Source organism: Podarcis raffonei, chromosome 7, assembly GCF_027172205.1.
Source record: "Podarcis raffonei isolate rPodRaf1 chromosome 7, rPodRaf1.pri, whole genome shotgun sequence".
In the NCBI taxonomy this organism is placed as follows: Eukaryota; Metazoa; Chordata; class Lepidosauria; order Squamata; family Lacertidae; genus Podarcis; species Podarcis raffonei.
The window spans coordinates 23,113,237-23,133,132 of NC_070608.1; positions in this window are offsets into that span (position 1 = coordinate 23,113,237).

The following is a 19,896-nucleotide window of genomic DNA, read 5'->3' on the forward strand; positions in this document are numbered from 1 at the left end:
CCCATAATCTTGGGTGAAATGTGCTATGGCCATCAGTCAGTCGCATCATACAAAATTGCTCATAGTCATACCAAAGATTCCAGGACTATTTGCATGTAGATTGGCTGAAACAGCATTCTCTTGTGAAAGAGTGTGAATACCTAGTCTCTGGAATGCTGCCTAACCTTGAACTCTGGGCATTAGCAAGAACCCTTGTGAAACTTACATGTATAGTGTCAAATACTACACTGTCAGGCAGGTTTTGTCTCTTTAACAGGCCAGCTGAGCTTTATAGGTCATATCAAGCACTGGGTTCTTTCTTCACTCCAGCTACGTGCTATCTAGGTTCTTTTTTGCCTTGCTAGGAGAACAGTACAGCTGCAGCACTCAGATGAAATTGCATGTCTCGCTGCAGAGATCTTCAGGGGATGACTACACAGCATGCTTGGAAGATACAGACTTAATGCACTCATTCATTGGGTGGCTCGAGTTACTCTGGTAGCGATTTGCACATCAACCAGGTTATGACTTCCTTAATGCACGACAGTTTATAACATTTGCAAAGGTAAAATCTAACATCTATATTCTTCAAAAGGGCTGAAAGCTGCCAGGTGTTGGAATCTATTTTGGAGGACTGTTGCAAAGTTGATAGAGCTCATTGTTTTCTGTTGCTCTAGAGGGGAGAATTTGAACCAACGACTTCAGATTACGAGGAGTCGAGCCTGGATCAAATCAGTGGATGAGGACTGGCCGCCTTGAGGGCTGTATGTTGCACAAGTACACCATCACGATAAATAGTAGGAAGAGCCTCCTGATGGTACAGACGGTTAAAACGGTGGAACAGACTGCTTTGGGAGATGGTGGGCTCTCCTCCATTACAGGTCCTTAAGCGAAGAGGCTGGGTTTAACTAGAGGAAGCAGTGATGACCACCATCCTAGATGGCTTTAAAAGAGGATTCAATAAATGAATAGAGGATTATCAAGGGCTACTAGCCATGATGGCTCTGCTCCTACTGGAGGGAGTAATGCTCTTGAATACCAGTTGCTGGAAGCCACAAGATGGGCAGGGGGTTCTTGTGTTCACATTCTGCTTGCAGGATTCCCACAGGCACCTGATTGGCCTCTAAGAGCAGAATGTTGACATCCTTATTGGGGATGCCACCTCTTGGAACTGCTACAGGAGTGGAGTGTATGTGGTTGGAAGGATCAGGTGTTCCCCAAATGGTCTCTGGACTTCTTGTGGTCCATGAGTTTTATTCAGATAGTCTGCAGCATGTCAGTATTAAATATTCATAAAGATTTTTTTAAAACTTTTTTTCATTTCTTATATTGTCTTTGTATTGCAATGCAACTTGAATTCTATGAAATAAAATAAAACCCATAAGACAGTAAGGAAGAAAGCAATACAAAAATCAGACAGCATATTGCACAACAGGCAGGAAAATCAGGAGGGGAAAGTGGGAATCACTGGACTGGGCAGACTTCGAGGTTCCTTGGAATTCTATGTAAAACCTTCACTGTTTAAACTGTGGTTTAAACCCTGTAGCATCAGTTTGAGAGTCCATCTAGTCCAGGATTATAGTTAAAGAAGATGTCTTCAGCAAGCACATAAACAGCTGCCCAAGAGCACGTGGTATTCAGAGATAGACTGGTTCTGACCCTGAAGATCTTCCTTTAGCTCTATAAAGATGATTTTCTAAGACTGCTTCACAGGGTTTGTATTTGTAACTTACTGTATGATTGGAGTATGTATGCATAATACACAGAAAATTCTGGCAAACATAATTGGGGGTCACAGTAATTTCATAAAGCAGCTGACCATCATGGCGCAATAAGGGATAGCACTCAGATTAGTGTTCTGTTCTCCAGGAGTGAATAGTGTGTCCAATAATGTGTGCCACGAATAAACAGAACTGCTGTTCCAAGTGTCATCTGACCACTCTGCAATATGTAACCAATTTTTTGTGATTATGATAATTGCACACCCAAGACTTAAGATTTTGCTGACATAAGCATAGTTACAGCTTGAAGATTTCTGTGTTGCTGTATTCTGTGCATCCTAACTAAATTGGATTGTATTTCAATGTTTTCTTAATGTTCTGTATTGAAGTTATAAAAATTAATCTGCTTGCTTGCTTTCAGAGCACGTTAATGGTACAATGGAAGGAAATTTCCCATTAGATAGCCTGAAATAGTCATTTCTAGAAGGGGTCAGCATATAACACTGTCACTGTCCCCTGTTGGGTGCGAACATTTTCCCCATGCCTCACCCAGAGTTCCTTTTGTATTGTTTAATATAAATGCATGTAGAGTCTGGCAATGCTAACACCTACATGAGACCCTTCCCTCATTCAGTCAGCTGCTTCCTCTCCTGTAGGTGTGTTGCCAGGTACTTAAAGGGCACCGAGCACCACTATCATTCTAGCACTGCGTTCAGCAGAGATCAGGTCCTCTCACCATGGAGCCGAATGCAAGCCCTGCTTGCCAAGGAACAACCAAGAGTGCATTTGAAGGTTCCTTGTTGTTCCTTTGCAGCTGCATCTTTGCCTGTGCCACACCTGATGCCAGGTTGGCATATGAGGTCAGGTGCAGGTGGCTTGGGAAAAACAGCCCTAGCAGTCCCAATTAGGACCCCTGGTGGAGGTTCTCCACTGCTGCTGCTGCTGTATGTAAATTTTATGAAATAAATACAAATACACTGGCATTCAGAGGCATATAGCGCCTCTGACCTTTTTGTTGTTTAGTCGTTTAGTCGTGTCCGACTCTTCGTGACCCCCTGGACCAGAGCACGCCAGGCACTCCTGTCTTCCACTGCCTCCCGCAGTTGGGTCAAACTCATGTTGGTAGCATCAAGAACACTGTCCAACCATCTCGCCCTCTGTCGTCCCCTTCTCCTTGTGCCCTCCATCTTTCCCAACATCAGGGTCTTTTCCAGGGAGTCTTCTCTTCTCAGGAGGTGGCCAAAGTATTGGAGCCTCAGCTTCACGATCTGTCCTTCCAGTGAGCACTCAGGGCTGATTTCCTTAAGAATGAGTAGGTCTCAAGAGTCTCCTCCAGCACCATAATTCAAAAGCATCCATTCTTCGACGATCAGCCTTCTTTATGGTCCAGCTCTCACTTCCATACATCACTACTGGGAAAACCATAGCTTTAACTATACGGACCTTTGTTGGCAAGGTGATGTCTCTGCTTTTTAAGATGCTGTCTAGGTTTGTCGTTGCCTCTGACCTTAGAGGTAGCCTATTCAGCCATCATGAGGACTAGCAGCCGTGCACTTCATTCATTTATCTAATCCCCTTTCCAAGGTGTTTAAGCTTTTGCAAGGGCATGCCATCGCTTCCTTATACACTTGTGTGAAGAAGTGCTATCTTTTGTCTGTTCTAAACAGTTTCATGGGATGACTCTGATATTATGAAAGGAGGAAAGTCTTATTTTCTCCACATCGTGCATAATTCTGTATCCCTCTAACTTGTCCCACTTTGCCTCATTTCTAAACTACAAAGCCCCACATATAACCTTTCCTCTTACTTAAGATGCCCCAGTCCTGTGATCATTTTGCTTGTCTGTTCCTGCATCCTTTCTCTTCTCTTTTTGTACAGCTCTACAGTATCTCTCAAGGTAGAGCTATAAATCTTCCTCCTTATTGCCATAAAGCTCCCAGTTGCTTCCCTACCTACTGTTGATTCTTTTGTTAACCTCGAAGTGCTAAATCAGTATACAAAGTATTTTTAACATGGAAAGTGACCTTAAGATTTCGGAATTAGAATTGCTTTTCTTTACCCATCCTGGTTGCAATGGAGGTACATATTTGAATTAAAGGAAAGGGAATAGCCTCAGCCAGACTGTACCCTTTTCAGTGAGATGGAATGAAACACCCTGCAGTGAACAGGTAGGGAACCAAAGTTTAATGAAACAAACTGTAGGCATGAAAGTACATTCCGATCCGTAGTTCAAAGAGCCAATGTGGATTCCTAATAGCATCTTCTTACATCACTTTCCCACTTTATCCTTGCCAGGAAGTGGGATCATAAATCTGTCTAATGCCATTGTTCTGCTAAGACCTCACATGCTTGGAAGAATTCATATGATCTGTCCAAAAAAAATTCTATTTCTTCTAGTTTTAAAACAAATCTTATTGCATGCTCTAAATATCATGTTGAATAAAAATTATGCAAAAACAAAAACTAAAAAACCTCCTGTGCCAAATATTCCAGAATATTTAATAATAATGAAAGTTGTACCTGTTGACAGAGGATTCAAAACTCTGGTTTTCACTTTGATTTATATCAAATCTGGAATAAACTTCAACTTGCCTGGGAATGGGAATTCTCCCCTACACTTTGTCAAGGGTGGTAATAGTCATTTACTGTTTTCTGAAGGATGACTGCTTGGGTGTGTGGCTTGGACAGGTAGAAACCCGTGTCTTAATCCTTTTGCCTCTCAGGCTCTGCCTTCCTATGCCAGTACTGCAGCAGGTGGCCCTAGATTCCTTCGTTAATGAGAGATCTGACTTTGAGTCATTCTGAGATCTCGGGCCTCTCGCCCAATAAACACATTGCTCATCACCACCTTTTCACCAGCAGTCTTGCCGCTGTGCAGTCTAAGGCAGAGTGAGCCTTGGGCTCCAGCCATCAGATGGGTGATTAAAGAGAGACCAGCCCCCTCCAGAACTAGCCCCAAGATGCTTTTCAGCGCTCACTAGCAGGTCTGAAAAGCCAAGAGTCCTTTCCTAAAACCACCCTGTACTCAGAGGTATTGCACCCCTGAATGTGGAAATTCCAGGTAAGTCCCCTTCAGACGTTCTGACTGAGCTAGAGGCGGACAATCTGAAGCAAGAAGCGCCCTGTACTTCTGGGAGCTCCTGTGCAATAGCTGGAGCGTCAGGATTCCCAAATGCACGGGAAGCTTCCATGAATACAGAAAGCTCCTTGCTCCACCCAGACGGCCTCTTGAGTCATGGAGGGAAGGGGATTGGCTCCACTGGCGTGTTTGCACCAAGCCAGCCTCACCTCACTGCTCATCCTGTATGCAGCAGCAACTTGGCCAGCAGGAGGTTATGAAGGGCACAGCCCCACTGTGCCATCTGCTATTGTCAAATTGCTAATAAATGAATTGCCACATGGCATACCTGGGTGTAAATATACAAGACGTGAAGGTACAGGAAACGTCACAGGGCTTGCTTATGTATGGAGCTTAAGCTAGGCCTAGACCAGGGTCTCCCAAACTTGGGTCTCTAGCTGTTTTGGGATTATAATTCCCATCATCCCTGGCCACTGGTCCTGCTTGCTAGGGATGATGGGAGTTGTAGTCCAAAAACAGGTGGAGACACAAGTTTGGGAAACACTGTTCTAGACCGACCTTTCGCAACTTGGTGCCCTCAAGGTATTTTGGACGTCAGCTCTTGTTAGCTGCAGTCCAGCACAGGCCATAAGCTGATCTAGACAAACAGCACATGGTGAAATATTACCAGACTGAAGCTCTTGATGAAGCAACAGCAGCAAAACTCTTCAGAAGGTTAGGGGAAAGTATTGTTGTCTTTTGGCCTCCCTGACATGCTGGTTTTCCAGATCGTTGAATGTTGTTGTGCATAACCTGCCCACCCCATTCCCTTGAAGTCTGAAGTAGTACGGTTCAACCACAGTTTGATCTCTTTGCCCAGAACAGTCCTGAACTGACGTTTGGGCACAAGGTTCTGCCCCGATCAGAAGTGTGGATAGGGAGAATGGTTGAAAACAGTGCCAAAGAGAAGTCATCTTGGTTAGGAAGAAGTCCAGCAGCCATAGGCGCCAATTCCTAGGGGCAAGGATCCCATTGGCCCTCTCAATAAATATTTGAGGAGGTCAGACCCCTCCAAATTTGATGGGCATTGCCATTCAGTGGTGTAAATGTGCCACATCATGTGACTGATTATGAGTGGCAGGGCTTACCTCCCCGCCCCCCAATATTTTATTCAAGTTGGCACCTCTGCCAGGAGCCTGGGTCAAAGGTTTCCTGAGCCCAGTTCCAAGGCCCAGACTCCACCATGATGGCTACATGCTACCTTCAGAAGCTGAGGCGACATGTCTCGGGAACAAGAGTCTTATCCTGCCTTCAGGCTTCCTTGAGGCATATGGCTACTGGCCACTGAAAATAAAGGGATGTTGAACTAACAAGATCCAGCAAGGCTCTTCTTTCAAGCTGCATGTAACAATTCATTCCTCTGCTCTAACTAAAATAAAACATTGGCTGCCAGCATCTGTACTTATACCTATACTTATAGCTATCCTTATATCTATCCTGTTGCTTACAGCTGATTGGAACCCTCAGTGCTGCTCAGTGGCAGAACTGCATCCTGAGATGCAGTTTTCAAAATATTTCCTTCCAGATGTATTATGTTCCTTTCAATTGCTTGCTGTTGGTATGTTATTTTCATTCCTTAACTTCAAATTACAGTCTTCAGGGAGGCAAAATATTGTGCTAATGGAATGCAGGGGGATATCTGAAAACGAATGGAAAAGGTATCATATTTCAGCTCTCATTTATGCGTCCACCAAACCTCGTCTATGCGCTGCAACCCATACCTGTGCTCTAGGGCTTTATGGACTTATTCCATTGTGTTAGACTTGAATTGTGGTGAAGCAATGTTTAGTGGAATGGCTCCGATCTGTGAGAATACACAGGAACGTGAGAAATTGTTTTATACCAGCTCAGGCCATTGGTCCATCTACCATGTTGTCTAGACCAGGGTCTCCCAAACTTGGGTCTCCAGCTGTTTTTGGACTACAACTCCTATCATCCCTAGCTAGCAGGACCAGTAATCAGGGATGATAGGAACTATAGTCCAAAAACAGCTGGAGACCGAAGTTTGGGGAACCCCGGTGTAGAGTGACCAAATGAATCTCTTCAGAGTTTCAGACAGAAGTCTTTCCTGCCCAACCAGTTGATACCAAGTATGGTGTCTTATCCTGTGGTTCGTTCCAACTTCACCACTATCTTGGAGCTGTCTGGTAGACCTAAATCCCAGACTTGCCTGTTAAACCAAAAGGTTTATGTTTTGAGACAGTGATACCTCCAACTCTCTAATCAGGGCGTTCAGGTTAATTAGCAAGCCTAGCCTTTAAAGCTTGCAATGGAAAACAGCAGATAACGCATATGGAACTGAAATAAATTTTAAAAAATTAAAAGTTGTCCAGTAGCACCTTAGAGACCAACTAATCTGGGGATAAGCTATACCCAGAACAAACTTAGTTGGTCTCTAAGGTGCTACTGGACATTTTTTAAATTTTTTTATTTATTTTGACTGAGTCAGACCTACACTGCTACCTACCTGCTACCTACCATATGGAATTGTTGTTTTTATTTTGATTATGTGGTTTTATACAGTGGTACCTCAGGTTACATATGCTTCAGGTTACATGCGCTTCAGGTTGCAGACTCCGCTAACCCAGAAATAGTACCTCGGGTTAAGAACTTTACTTCAGGATGAGAACAGAAATCGTGCTTTGGCAGCGCGGTGGCAGCAGGAGGCCCCATTAGCTAAAGTGGTGCTTCAGGTTAAGAACAGTTTCAGGTTAAGAACGGACCTCTGGAACGAATTAAATACTTAAGCCGAGGTACCACTGTATTTTGATTTTATTCTGTGAACCGCCCTGAGACCTCCAGGTCTAGGGTAGTATATATATATATATTTAATGAATAAATAAATAAATAAATAATTGCCCACGAAATCTCATTACTTCTCTCTCTCTTTTTCCCTGAAGGTTCTTTGGTACTTTCAAAACTTGTCCACCAGAAATCCAACCACCGTGCGCCTAAGATATATTTCCCCCTTCCCGGTGCCTCTCAAACAATTTTTACTCATCACCTGTGATTTCTGCGCCTCTTATTTCACACCTAAGTTCTGACCTCTTGGCCTACCTGAACTGAAAACTGGGTGAGGCGTGATCTGTGAGAATCTCCCACACCAACAGCAAGCTTCTGTACTTCCAGAGGAATAAGGTTGGCTAGAACCATTGCCCAGCGACAGCAGAATAAGCAAGTCCATTGACTTATATTGACCAGAGAAATATATTTTGACTAAAAACTATGGGGGATAATACATACGTACTAGACCAGGGCTGGAAAACAGGATCCAGACAGTGGAGCAGTTCCTAACCTACCCACCCCAGCCATTTGACAGAATAATATGAATGGCAGATTTTGCAACAGAACAAGCATTCGGAAAACTGCAAGGCCTGTACTTTCTTTTTATTGTTATTGTTGCAAGTCCACCCTGCTACACCTGCAGAAACTTGCCCCAGCTAATGAAGTTATTGCAAGCGAATGATTCATTCAGGACTTTCCATCTTACAGCTGGCTTCCCCTGTGCGAAGGCTTCGTTAAACCACACCCTTTTATGAGGCTGCAAAAGTCGCTTGGCAGGTTTCCTTCCCCTTCACCACCGTTGATGGTGCGCAACAGCATAAGCCTACACTGAGACTTTTTTTAAACAACAACAACAGCCAACAGGATGCTGCCAGGCAATGCAACAGCTGGCGGCTTCCTGGACCTGGTATGACACACACACACACACACACGTTGCCATAACAGCCTTGCACAGCGAGCCTGTGAACACACGCCCTGTTTGATTGTTTAATTAAGGCTTCAAAAGAAACGGCTCAAAATAGTTGTGTTGCATTGTGAGAATTATTTTATCTTTGAATTGATAGTGCTAATGAGCTTACCTTTCCCATACTGTTACGGCTCCGAAGAGGCATAAGGTCATTGAGTTTGGTTCTGACTTGGCTGCGCAAAGATGAAGAGCAACAAACTTCCAGTCTCTGGTTGCCAGGGACTGTTCTTTTTACTAACCGGCAAGAGAGCCTGTGCAAAGTTACCATACACCAATAATCATTTGGAAAGGCTATTAATAGAGCAGCTTTCTGATTATGGCATGGTATGATTTTGAAGGGGGGAAGAGAGGTACTTCTAAGGCTGTGTTCCTGAACACGCTCTTCATTTGCTTCAGTAAGGGGCATTGCTCCAAAGGAAGCTGCCATATCCCGAATCAGATCACTGGTCCATCTATAAAAAATTATATTCCTCTCCCCTTCCTCCCAATGGAGCTCAGCGCAGCAAAAAACAAGGAATAAAAAATTGCAAATCATCATCATCATCATCATCATCATCTAATACGTACAGATGCAGGCCGGGAAAAAGCCCAACTTACAAGACTTGCTGAAAGAGAAAGGTCTTCAGCAGGGGCTGAAAAGACAACCAAGATGGAGCCTAATATCTGATGGGTGAGAATTCAAAGGGCAAGTGCCCTCCAATACGAAGTGGCCCCAAACCAGGACACCATCTTCTACGGCTGCACTCCCACACCCTCCAAGTGTCCCTGTTTTCCAGGGACGTCCCTGATTTAGAGAAACCGTCCCAGTTTCTGATTTGATCCCGGAATGTCTCACTTTTCCTTAGACTGTCCCTATTTTCATTGGAGAAATGTTGGAGGGTATGGAGTTATCCAATCCCCAAGCTGTCTGAAGGCAATCCTGTGCACAGTATAGGGAAGATTTTTTTAGTGTTTAATGTTTTATTATGTTTTTATATATGTTGGAAGCTGTCCAGAATGGCTGGGGCAACCCAGTAAGACGTGTAGGGTTTAAATAGTAAAATTATTATTATGGAACGGGACATCCCTATTTTCATCAGAGGAATGTTGGAGGGTATGCATGTGTAACTCACATGACCCACACAAGATCACGCCGCCACCCCTAACTTTTTTGGGCAAAAAAATGCATGTTTTGAGGTGCTGCGCAAGATCAATGCTCCGAAAAGGTAATTTTTGGGGGGTGAGACTGCAGCCCGAAATCGCAACAGCCATTTTGGCCTCCGTCTTCTTGCAAAAAAAAAAAAGGATGTTCTGTTTTTTTCTGGGACAGGTGATGGGTATGCAACACTAGAGGCCTGATTCCTTCATTGTGCGGAACAGACCTCCTGATGAGATGGCATCTGCTGAGGAACCTCCCCTGCAGAGCAGAGTGGCTGACTGGGTCTATAAGGAGTGAGGCAAGCTTTCAGGTATACAGACCCCCAAGCTGTAGAAGGCTTTACAGACCAAGACCAGCACCTTGAATGTAGACTGATGTCTAACTGGCAGCTAGTGCTCAGCAATCTAGTCTACTGTGTTTGCTGACTGGTGGCAGCTCTCCAGGATTTCAGATGGGCATACTGAAGACCAGAGGAAGACAGAGGAAGTGAAGGTCTTCTCTTGGGGCAGGCAGGTTCAGCTTGATGGCCTTCTGGTCTTTCGTCTAACCGCAGAGCATGAAATCCACTCTTGACTCTGAATATATTTCACACAGGGCGGTCAAACTTTTTGAAGCAAGACACAGTGATAACAGCAAGAACCTTTATTGAACTAACAGAACTGGACGACAGGCACAAAGCAATTGCTTACATTTCTGAAGGCCTGGGCCACTCCCAACATGATTGGCTGTCTAAACTTGCAAGCTGCAAATTATGACTCAGAGTTTAAGGGCCAATGGCAGAGGCCCAAATCCTGAAATGTTCTGTGATTGGATATCATGTATTGAATCAGAACACAGGGGCTCAGAATCCTTAGCCCAGACTCAAGCTTAGGCAAACACAGACCACTGAATACATAACACCTTTCATATACCAAGTGGGCCGCAAGAGTACTTTGACATGGAAACTGTGGGCCGCACACTGCCTTGTCACACAGGGGTGAGGGTGGTGAGTGAAGCCAAAATTTGACACCCTCCCCAAAGCCCTCACGCTACCTTCCGAAGGGTTACATGTTAGACCATCCTGTTCTAACCATATAAAGTTGAGGCTGCTATTTTTTATTGGAATGGGGTGGGTTGTAAGCAAGAGGCACTGAAGCAAAAATTGCAGAGCCATGAAGTGTCTATTGCAGAGGCGTGTTGAGGCACATTAGCACCTCTGTGAATTGCCAGTGGCACACCCGCCATTAGCTGGATCACCAGTAAAAGCTGCGGGCAGGTATTCCAGAGGAAAGCCTTTTCCTTTGAAGCTATTGAGGAGCACTTCTGCAGGAAGTCAGGCTTTGACTCATAAACCCCTGCGCGAGTTTCCTTGCTTGCTTGAGCTTGCACGGTTTAGGTGTCATTTAGGGTGAAGAAGAACAGAAGGAAAGATGGGTGCAGCACCCACTCAGCCAGCCACCTTCCAGATTACCGGACCTGCCAAAGCAATTAAATTAAGGCAGTCAGAGTGGCGTGCAGAGTGTTAGCCTCATGAAAACCCACTTCATGGCACTGAAATCAAAGGAGCCCAAATTCCAGAGAGACTGAGCACTGGGAGATCCCCGTAAAACCATTGGTTGCTGAATGCACTCAGCCTCCTTGAATCCAAAACTACTTTTTAATCTCTAAAGCCTAAAGTGGATTTAGGGATTTAATCTTAGGCCTGGAGAGGTTTTTTTTTAAAGAGTTTGGTCCAAGATCAGATTCTTAACCAGAAAGCTGGGAGGTGGGCCATAGGTTCCTGGCAGGCCTTCAACCGTATAGAGCAAGAATGGAGTTTGGTACCAGGTGCAAAAATCTCCTAATATTCTTATAGTGCAGTTCTATACATAAGAACATAAGAAGAGCCTGCTGGATTAGGCCAATGGCCCATCTAGTCCAGCATCCTGTTCTCACAGTAGCTGACCAGATGCCTATGGAGAAGCACACAACTAGGACCCTAGCTGTCAGGGGCTGGACTAAGGAGAAATGGTAGGGACCCTTCTTCTGAACCTTCCCAAGAACAGGAGGACGGTATAGATTTAGAACAGTGGTTTGCAGAAGGGCATAGTTCAGAGGCTGCAGATGGCTGGGAAATATTGGAAGAGGAACAGCAGGAAGAAGCATCAGGGGACAGGGGACAGACTCAGTGTCCTTGGAAAGCTTTCCTGACCACCCCCTCTCAGGACCAGGCGTGCATTGAGGATAGTAGAACAGAGCGCTCAGAGGAAGAAAGCTCAGATTAGCTGAAGCAGGGGTAACGTAGAATAGGGGAGAGATAGGGGTGTGGGACTTAACTTGGAGCAATGCCATTATTTAGGGAAGACTGCATTCCTTCGTTGCTCTCTGTGAATTATTGAATAAATTGATTGGTAAGAAGTTTTATCGTTTCCCTGCTTCTTGGCTGCCACCGTGGGAGGGATCTGATTCCCCAAAGCCTGACGCTACCACAAGTATACGGTACTTTAGTTCAGTGGGACGTACTTGCAGATAAGTGTGTATAGGGCTGCAGCCCCAAATTCATTTGTGTTTTCTTTCTTTTTTTTAAACAAATAAGCTTTTAGTCCTCCAGGCTGTGAACATAAGACCTGAAAGTGCATGAGAGCTACCAGGGTATTCTCCAAGGGGCAACATAGTAATGGAGGAAACTGGGCAGGCTTTCCAGAGGCAAGGAGAAGGAGTGTTGGTAACATTTGCATTTGCCTGGGTCTCTCCTTGTGACTGGAAGAAACAAAATCATGCAAAAAAGAGAGAGAGATTTAATTTTTTAAATGGCACATGTGCAAATTTACATAACAACTACAGGCCACAGATTTGAATCCTGATCTTAATCTAACACTGTATCCATTATAACCCCACTAGATCTCATAAAGCTATCTAACTAGTATTTGCAACATAAAAAGAGCCTTGCCAGACCACACCAGAAGCCTACAGTATCCAGCCCATCATGCTTTTCTTACCAGGTGTTTCCTGGAAGTTCACACGGAAATGCTTCCTTCCTTCTACCACCACTCAAGCTTTATTTTTATTATTCTATATCCATAATTTATGCAATTAAATTAAAGGCATTGGGGGTGGGGATGAAACATTAAGGTTGCCTCACATAAGAATAAAAACATACCACACATGAGCCTTTTTAAAAAACATATTCTTCCTTATACAATGCAGAACAAAGCTTAGACGTGCAAATCTTTAAAACATTTCAGCAACTGAGGCAAGTTAAGTTTGGGAAACCAGTTTAAGGTTGCAATCCTATAACCATTTTACTTGGGAGTAAGCTCCGGTGGACTCAATGGAACTTGCTTCTGCTGTATTATATTGTGCCTTATACTGCCATAAAGGAAATGGGTTTCCTCTAATTAAATCTTGTTTGTTATTCCAATACAGTGGTACCTTGGGTTAAGAACTTAATTCGTTCTGGAGGTCCATTCTTAACGTGAAACTGTTCTTAACCTGAGGCACCACTTTAGCTAATGGGGCCTCCCGCTGCCGCTGCGCCAACACCACACGATTTCTGTTCTCATCCTGAAGCAAAGTTCTTAACCCGAGGTACTATTTCTGGGTTAGCGGAGTCTGTGACCTGAAGTGTCTGTAACCTGAAGCATCTGAAACCCGAAGTACCACTGTATGTGCAAAATGACTCCTACTGCTGCATGAATTTGTTGGCACTGGGTTGGCCCTCCAGATATTGTGGGACTCTGTTAGGTTGTGGGTGAACATATCAGACGACACAGCGATTCTTCAAACAGCTCTTGTTTATTCACAGGCCAGAACAGAACTGAACTGAAGGGTTCAGCCAGCCTGCTTATATAGAGCTCCACTAGAACGCAACAGTAACCATTTTCTGTAACTAGCCAATCACTGAACATCACTTTCAATCCCTTATTTGCATATGTGGACCTGAACTATCTACAGTATTCCCCTGCTGGCCCAGGGTGAGAACTTCAGTACATAACAGACTCCAACTCCCATCATTCCAGATCGTTGGTCATGCTGGCTAGGGCTGATGGGAGTTGGATTTGAGCGCAGGAGCATCTTCCTCTCCTGGTATTTAGAAGCATTGCTTGCCTCCAACTGCGGAGGCAGAGCATAGCCATAATGTCTAATCACCATCAGTAGCCCTCACCTCCGTGGAATGAGGCCGCTTCCTACACTGCGGAAACGGAATGTGAAGCAGCTGCTATGGGCAGCAGATTCCACAGAGGGCTCTGATTCTTTCCTGCCTTCATCTCCAGCTCTGCACGTCATCAAAGAGGAAGGAGGAGAAAAAACCATAGCAGGGGGAAAGGGGAATATAATGTTGACCCCGGGTTTCTGCTGCGCAAATGCGTCAGGCTGCCACACCGTGAAGAAGTCGCAAAACAGGAGTTCCTCTGGGAGGAGGAATGCTTTTGGGTGTGACTGATAAAGGATCTAAATATAAAACTGACGGAGGTGGCAGAATGCTGAGAGGGTGGAATAGAGTCTATTGCATCAGACATGGGGGGATGCCGTCTGTAAATCTAAAAGCAGCACAGCGAGCAAAGAGCTGAAGCTACAACCTCTCTCCTGAATCTGCTTGTTTAGTTGTTGTTGTTGGTGGTGGTGGTGTTTTTCGCAGTGAGTTAAAACCAGGTGTGGCCTTGCCTTCTCCTGCTCCCTTGCCATGCTCCAGCCCACTGCCACACACTTCCACAGCTGCCAGAATGTCCCTCGTCTCACCGAGACATCCCCACATTTATTTCTGCGTTTATACACAGTTATAAACTGTTTTAAAAAACCTTTAAGCGCTAATTTTGATGCGCTGTAGTGCAAGAGTGCCCCTCCAGGTGGCAACAATGCAGAAAACATTGGGGTTACATCACAAAGCAACTAAGAAAGCACAAGGATGCATGGACGGTCCAGTATAAACTCACCATCAATGCACTATTATTGTGGCAATGACGTGTGGCAGAAGACACCCACAGAAAACAAACGCCCATATCGAGGCACCCACTAATACAAGAAAATGAAAATAAAAGTCCTGCTGTTATTTGGTGGAGGAAGTTATTGCTGCAGGGCGGGGTGATGAGATATATCCACACCCTTGAAACTAAGATGGCAGAAGGGATAGGGTGCGAAAATTGCCAAGGGGATGCCCTTTTGTTATGCCACCTTGGAGGTAATCATGACATGAACTGTGCAGCACAGAGTGGCACGATATTTAGTTAGTTAGTTAGTTAGTTAGTTAGGTAGTTTAGTTTAGAGTGTCTGTGTGTGCATCTACATTTCACAGAAAATCTCCAAGCGGTTGACTTCATCCTAAAAATATCACCAGCAAAAAGATCAAATGCAAAAAAATACAATTCAGCAGCAAAGAATCCCACATGTTAGAGCAGCAGGACAGATAACAATGAAAGCCGATGCCCTTCTTAAGCATCACTGTAAACTGAAACAGCTCCCACATGGGGACCATAATAACAAGTGGCAGGTCCAGATACAGCGAAAACAACCAGCCCCTCTTACCAAATATACAAGCATGTATTTATAGGTAGTGCCAACTGCAGCCCTCTGACTTCTGCTGCTCTCTCTCCCCAACTAAAATGTGGGACAAAATTACACACAAGCCCCTTGCTTTCCCCAGGGAACATTGTCTCTCATTCCCTGCGCCCACTGCAAAATTATGCACATCAACATTTCTCCAGTGAAAATAAGGACATCCTGTTCCATAATAATAATAATTTTATTATTTATACGCCGCCCACCTGACTGGGTTGCCCCAGACACTCTGGACAGCTTCCAAAATATATAACAAAACATTAAACATTAAAAAAAAACACCCTTCCCTATACAGGGCTGCCTTCTAAAGGTTGTATAGTTACTTGGCTCGGGGGTCACCTAGCTCCATACCTCCTGATGAAAGTAGGCACATTCTACTATACCCTCCAACATTTCTCCAATGAAAATTGGGATGTCCTGAGGGAAATCAGGATATTCTGGCATCAAATCAGAAACTGGGATGGCGTCTGTAAATCTGGGACTGTCGCTGGAAAACAGGGACAATTGGAGGGTCTGCATTCCCTAAGCTCCCTGCTCTATCCAAGGAGCAGCAACACTCATTTCTCTCTTTGACATTACCCACAAAGACAAAAAAAAAAACCTAGCGACAAAAGGAGGCTGAAGTGTAGCAGCCACTGGTTATAAGTCCATGGGAGGATTGCAGATAATGTGCGTTTTGGTGTTTTGCTCTGACACCTAAAGCCCAGACACCAAACCGGGGAGAATGTGTCATGGAATAACTCGGCAGAACAGTTCGGAGGCTCCGAGAATCGGTGCCCTTCATTGTCTGGGAGCCACTGAGTCAAACTGCAAAGAAAGGAAGCCTTTGAGGTCTGGGCTGCTTCTGCAAAGCACCGAAAGGCCGCGTCATGCTGCTCTCTTAGACAATGTCCCGTCATGTGACCGCACAAGCTTGGCTCACACAGCAGAGTCCAACAACTTCTGACAGGCATTTGAAGTAGGCCAGCAATTCCTAAAAGGCAGGTATTTTTATATGGTTCATGTAGGCCACCTCTCCTAATTCATGCAGACAAGGAATTCATAATGTAAAGGCTCGACTTAAAACGTGCTGTATTATTCATAAGACCACTGCTGCAGAATGAGAGAGAGAGAGAGAGAGAGAGAGAGAGAGAGAGAGAAAGGGAAAGGGGAGGTAAAGAGGTTCCTGCTTCCTCCTCCTTGCATTGAAAATGTCTGTGACAGCTTAACGGAAAAACAAGTGCGGGACACACACTCACATGGATCAAATCCTACCTCAGAGTGCCAAATGGAATGGAAAAACCACCACCCTGAAGAAAAAGAATTGTAGAGTTGGAAGAGAACCCAAGGGTCATCTAGTCCAGCCCCCTGCAATGCAGGAATCTCAGCTAAAACATCCAAGACAGATGGCCATCCGACCTCTGCTTAAGAACCTTCAAGGAAGGAGAGTCCACAGCCTCCTGATTGTTCCACTGTAGAACAGCTCTTACCGTCAGAAAGTTCTTCCTGATGTTTAGTTGGAATCTCCTTTCTTGTAACTTGAAGCCATTGTAACTTGAAGCTTGCTCCATCTTCCATGTGACAGCCCTTTACATATTTGAAGATAGCTGTCATATCTCCTCTCAGTCTCCTCTTTTTTTAGGCTAAACATACCCAGCTCCTTCAACTGTTCCTCATAAGGCTTGGTTTCCAGACCCTTGATCATCTTGGTTGCCCTCCTCTGACCACGTTCCAGCTTGTCAACATCCTTCTTAAATTGTGGTGCCCAGAACTGGACACAGTATTCCATGTGTGGCCTGGCCAAGGCAGAATAGAGTGGTACTGTTACTTCCTTTGACCTGGACACTATACTTCTGTTGAAGCAGCCTAGAAGAGCAGGAGTCTCTAGCGACACCTCTACGATTGCAGCCAGAATTATATTTTGTTCCCTTCTATGTGAATGCTTTTCATATTATTATAATCCAGTTTTCGTTACCCTCTTAGGGGTTGTTTTTAAGACCAGGGAAACATGGCCTCAGTACACGGTACTGTCATATGCTGTACACATTAGAGGCTTAAAACATGGCGAGGTTGTCATCCGAGCCCCCCAAGTGTACCAAGTTCCAATTTTATGCTGCTGTACACATGAAAGGGGGGACGTGGGTGGCGCTGTGGGTAAAACCTCAGTGCCTAGGGCTTGCCGATCAGAAGGTCGGCGGTTCGAATCCCCGCGGCGGGGTGAGCTCCCGTCGCTCGGTCCCAGCTCCTGCCCACCTAGCAGTTCGAAAGCACGTCAAAGTGCAAGTAGATAAATAGATACCGCTTTATAGCAGGAAGGTAAACCACTTTATAGCGGGAAGGTAAACGGCGTTTCCGTGTGCTGCGCTGGTGCTGGCTCGCCAGAGCAGCTTCGTCACGCTGGCCACGTGACCCGGAAGTGTCTGCGGACAGCGCTGGCTCCCGGCCTCTTAAGCGAGATGAGCACGCAACCCCAGAGTCGGACACAACTGGCCCGTACGGGCAGGGGTACCTTTACCTTTACCTTTACACATGAAAGGGAGGCAGGTGCACATTACCTGATATATTTTCCTCACATGTGCAACCCCCTCCCCTCCCAAATTAAATTATCATCTGCACATGCGCAATGGACATCTCAAATATACGTACCTCTACTTAACCATGATTTGCGTTTTCAAATCAGATGGAAGCTGGTTTGAGGGGAAGCAGATCTAATGGCAGCATTTATCAGGGATAGCTATGGATTGGGGCTAATGTCCTGTGTGTTTGGCTTCAAACACCAGATGTGGGAGAGCATGGGAGCCGAAGTAGATGGTCACATCTATGCAGCCTTAGCAGACTTCTAATAATAATATACAAATGGGGCCTGCTGCAAGAAAATGTTGCTGTGTAAGAGTGTTTATTGTTTGGGGTATCAGGCAACAATGTCCTTTTCCCGAGTACAGGATCCATTCCCCCAAGCTCCATTCCTCCCCCCCCCCACTCCACACCCCAATGGTCAGCTGGAATGCCATGCACAGTGTTCATGTTCAATTCCCACTGAAATACTTTGAGAGTTAGGATAGGGAGGGGGGGAGTTCAGTCCAGTTTGCATTTTAAGATGAATCTATCAAATTCATGCTTCCCAAAACAGCGTGAGAACTGAAACACAGACATCCTTCGAAAGTCACTTTCCCAAATCCTGTGATGCAGTTCGCTAACCTAGAAATGCTTTTATTAGGGGAAAGTGTGTGCATGAAAATGAGCATACTAGTGAGATTAGGATTCGGTTGCTTGCAAAAATGGGCGCATTCATCAAGACTGCATGTAAAAATGTGCCTATGAAGAGAAATTCACAGTAAATCTGTTTCAGAAGTCAAATTTGCCAATTCCCTCTTGCATCCTTGCTGGGAACTGCAGGAGGGGAAGAGTGCTGTTGTTATCAGGTCCTGCTCGCGGGTTTTCCACAGGCATCTGGTTGGCCTCTGCTGAATTAGATGGACCTTTGCCTGATCCAGCGTGTTCTCGGGTTCTTGCGTTTAGTAAAGCTTTTGCTTTCTGCACCTTCAAACCCACCTCCTCCGTTTATCGCCGAAACTCTCTTTCTTGTTTCAAGCATTCTTGCACAGTGCTGTGGGATTATTCTTTTCCACTGAACAAATGCCAGGACCCACCTTTAATTTTGGAGCTATTAAAAAACACTTGAAATCCCACCTCTTCCATGAAACGTTACACCAAGCCCTCTGGCTGCTCATTCATATGAGGTGGCATTCCATGACCTAGATTTCTCCACTCGGATTTCTCCTTAACGCACTAATTGTTCTGTTCTCTGTTCAGTCCATCTCCAGGCACTGTTAAGTTATTGCCTTCTTGAGCAAATAAAGGGGCTTCTGAAACATCACTTGGTTCATCCCTCTAGTTCCCGCTGCTGATTATCTGTGATTCCCTGCTGGGTTGGCAGAAGGCTCAGGACAGACAAAACAAAGTATGCCTTGGCATGATGCATCATTAACTTACGAGAGTCATTGCTGTCAGGTGCTGTGATAAATGCTCGTTTACATCAGGGGAAGGCAGCAGACTTCAGCCTTGTGGGTATCTGCTTTACTGGAACCCAAAGATCCACCAACTGTAGCCAGGTACAAAATGAAAGCTTAAAGAACCTAGTGTTTATGTTGAGGGCTTGTCCAACCTTCCACTTGTTCCAAGATAGTTTCTTTGTTTGTCCCATGCTTTCCAGACATGGGTCCAAGAGCTTTTCTGATGGTTCCGCCGTTGTCCTGGGGAAAACTCACTGTTTCACACTAAATGGGAGCAAACGTCATTCCACTGAAAACCTGGTTGTCATTTGCTCCTATTCAGAGCTAAAGAACAGCTTTCCCTGGAGAAAAGAGGCAGTATAAGCATTTCAAGGGGTTGGATTTGTGACCCTCAGGGTCCCTTCCAATTCTGCAATTCTGTAGGTCTGGATGAACCTTCAGCTGCTGTTAAGTACAGGAATTTGTTCTAAGAACCAAATTTGAGCTGAGCTCAAAGTTCTGCCGCATAAGAATCCATTTCCAGTTACCCCACATTTTGCTCATTTCAGCTGTCTAATCTGGAGTGGTGAGAAGCTTGTTTTATTTATAAAAGTATAGGCTACCAATTCATACAATATAACACAGCAGCGTACAACACGATATACGCTATACAAATGATAAGATTTACCTCTTGTATAGTGTCC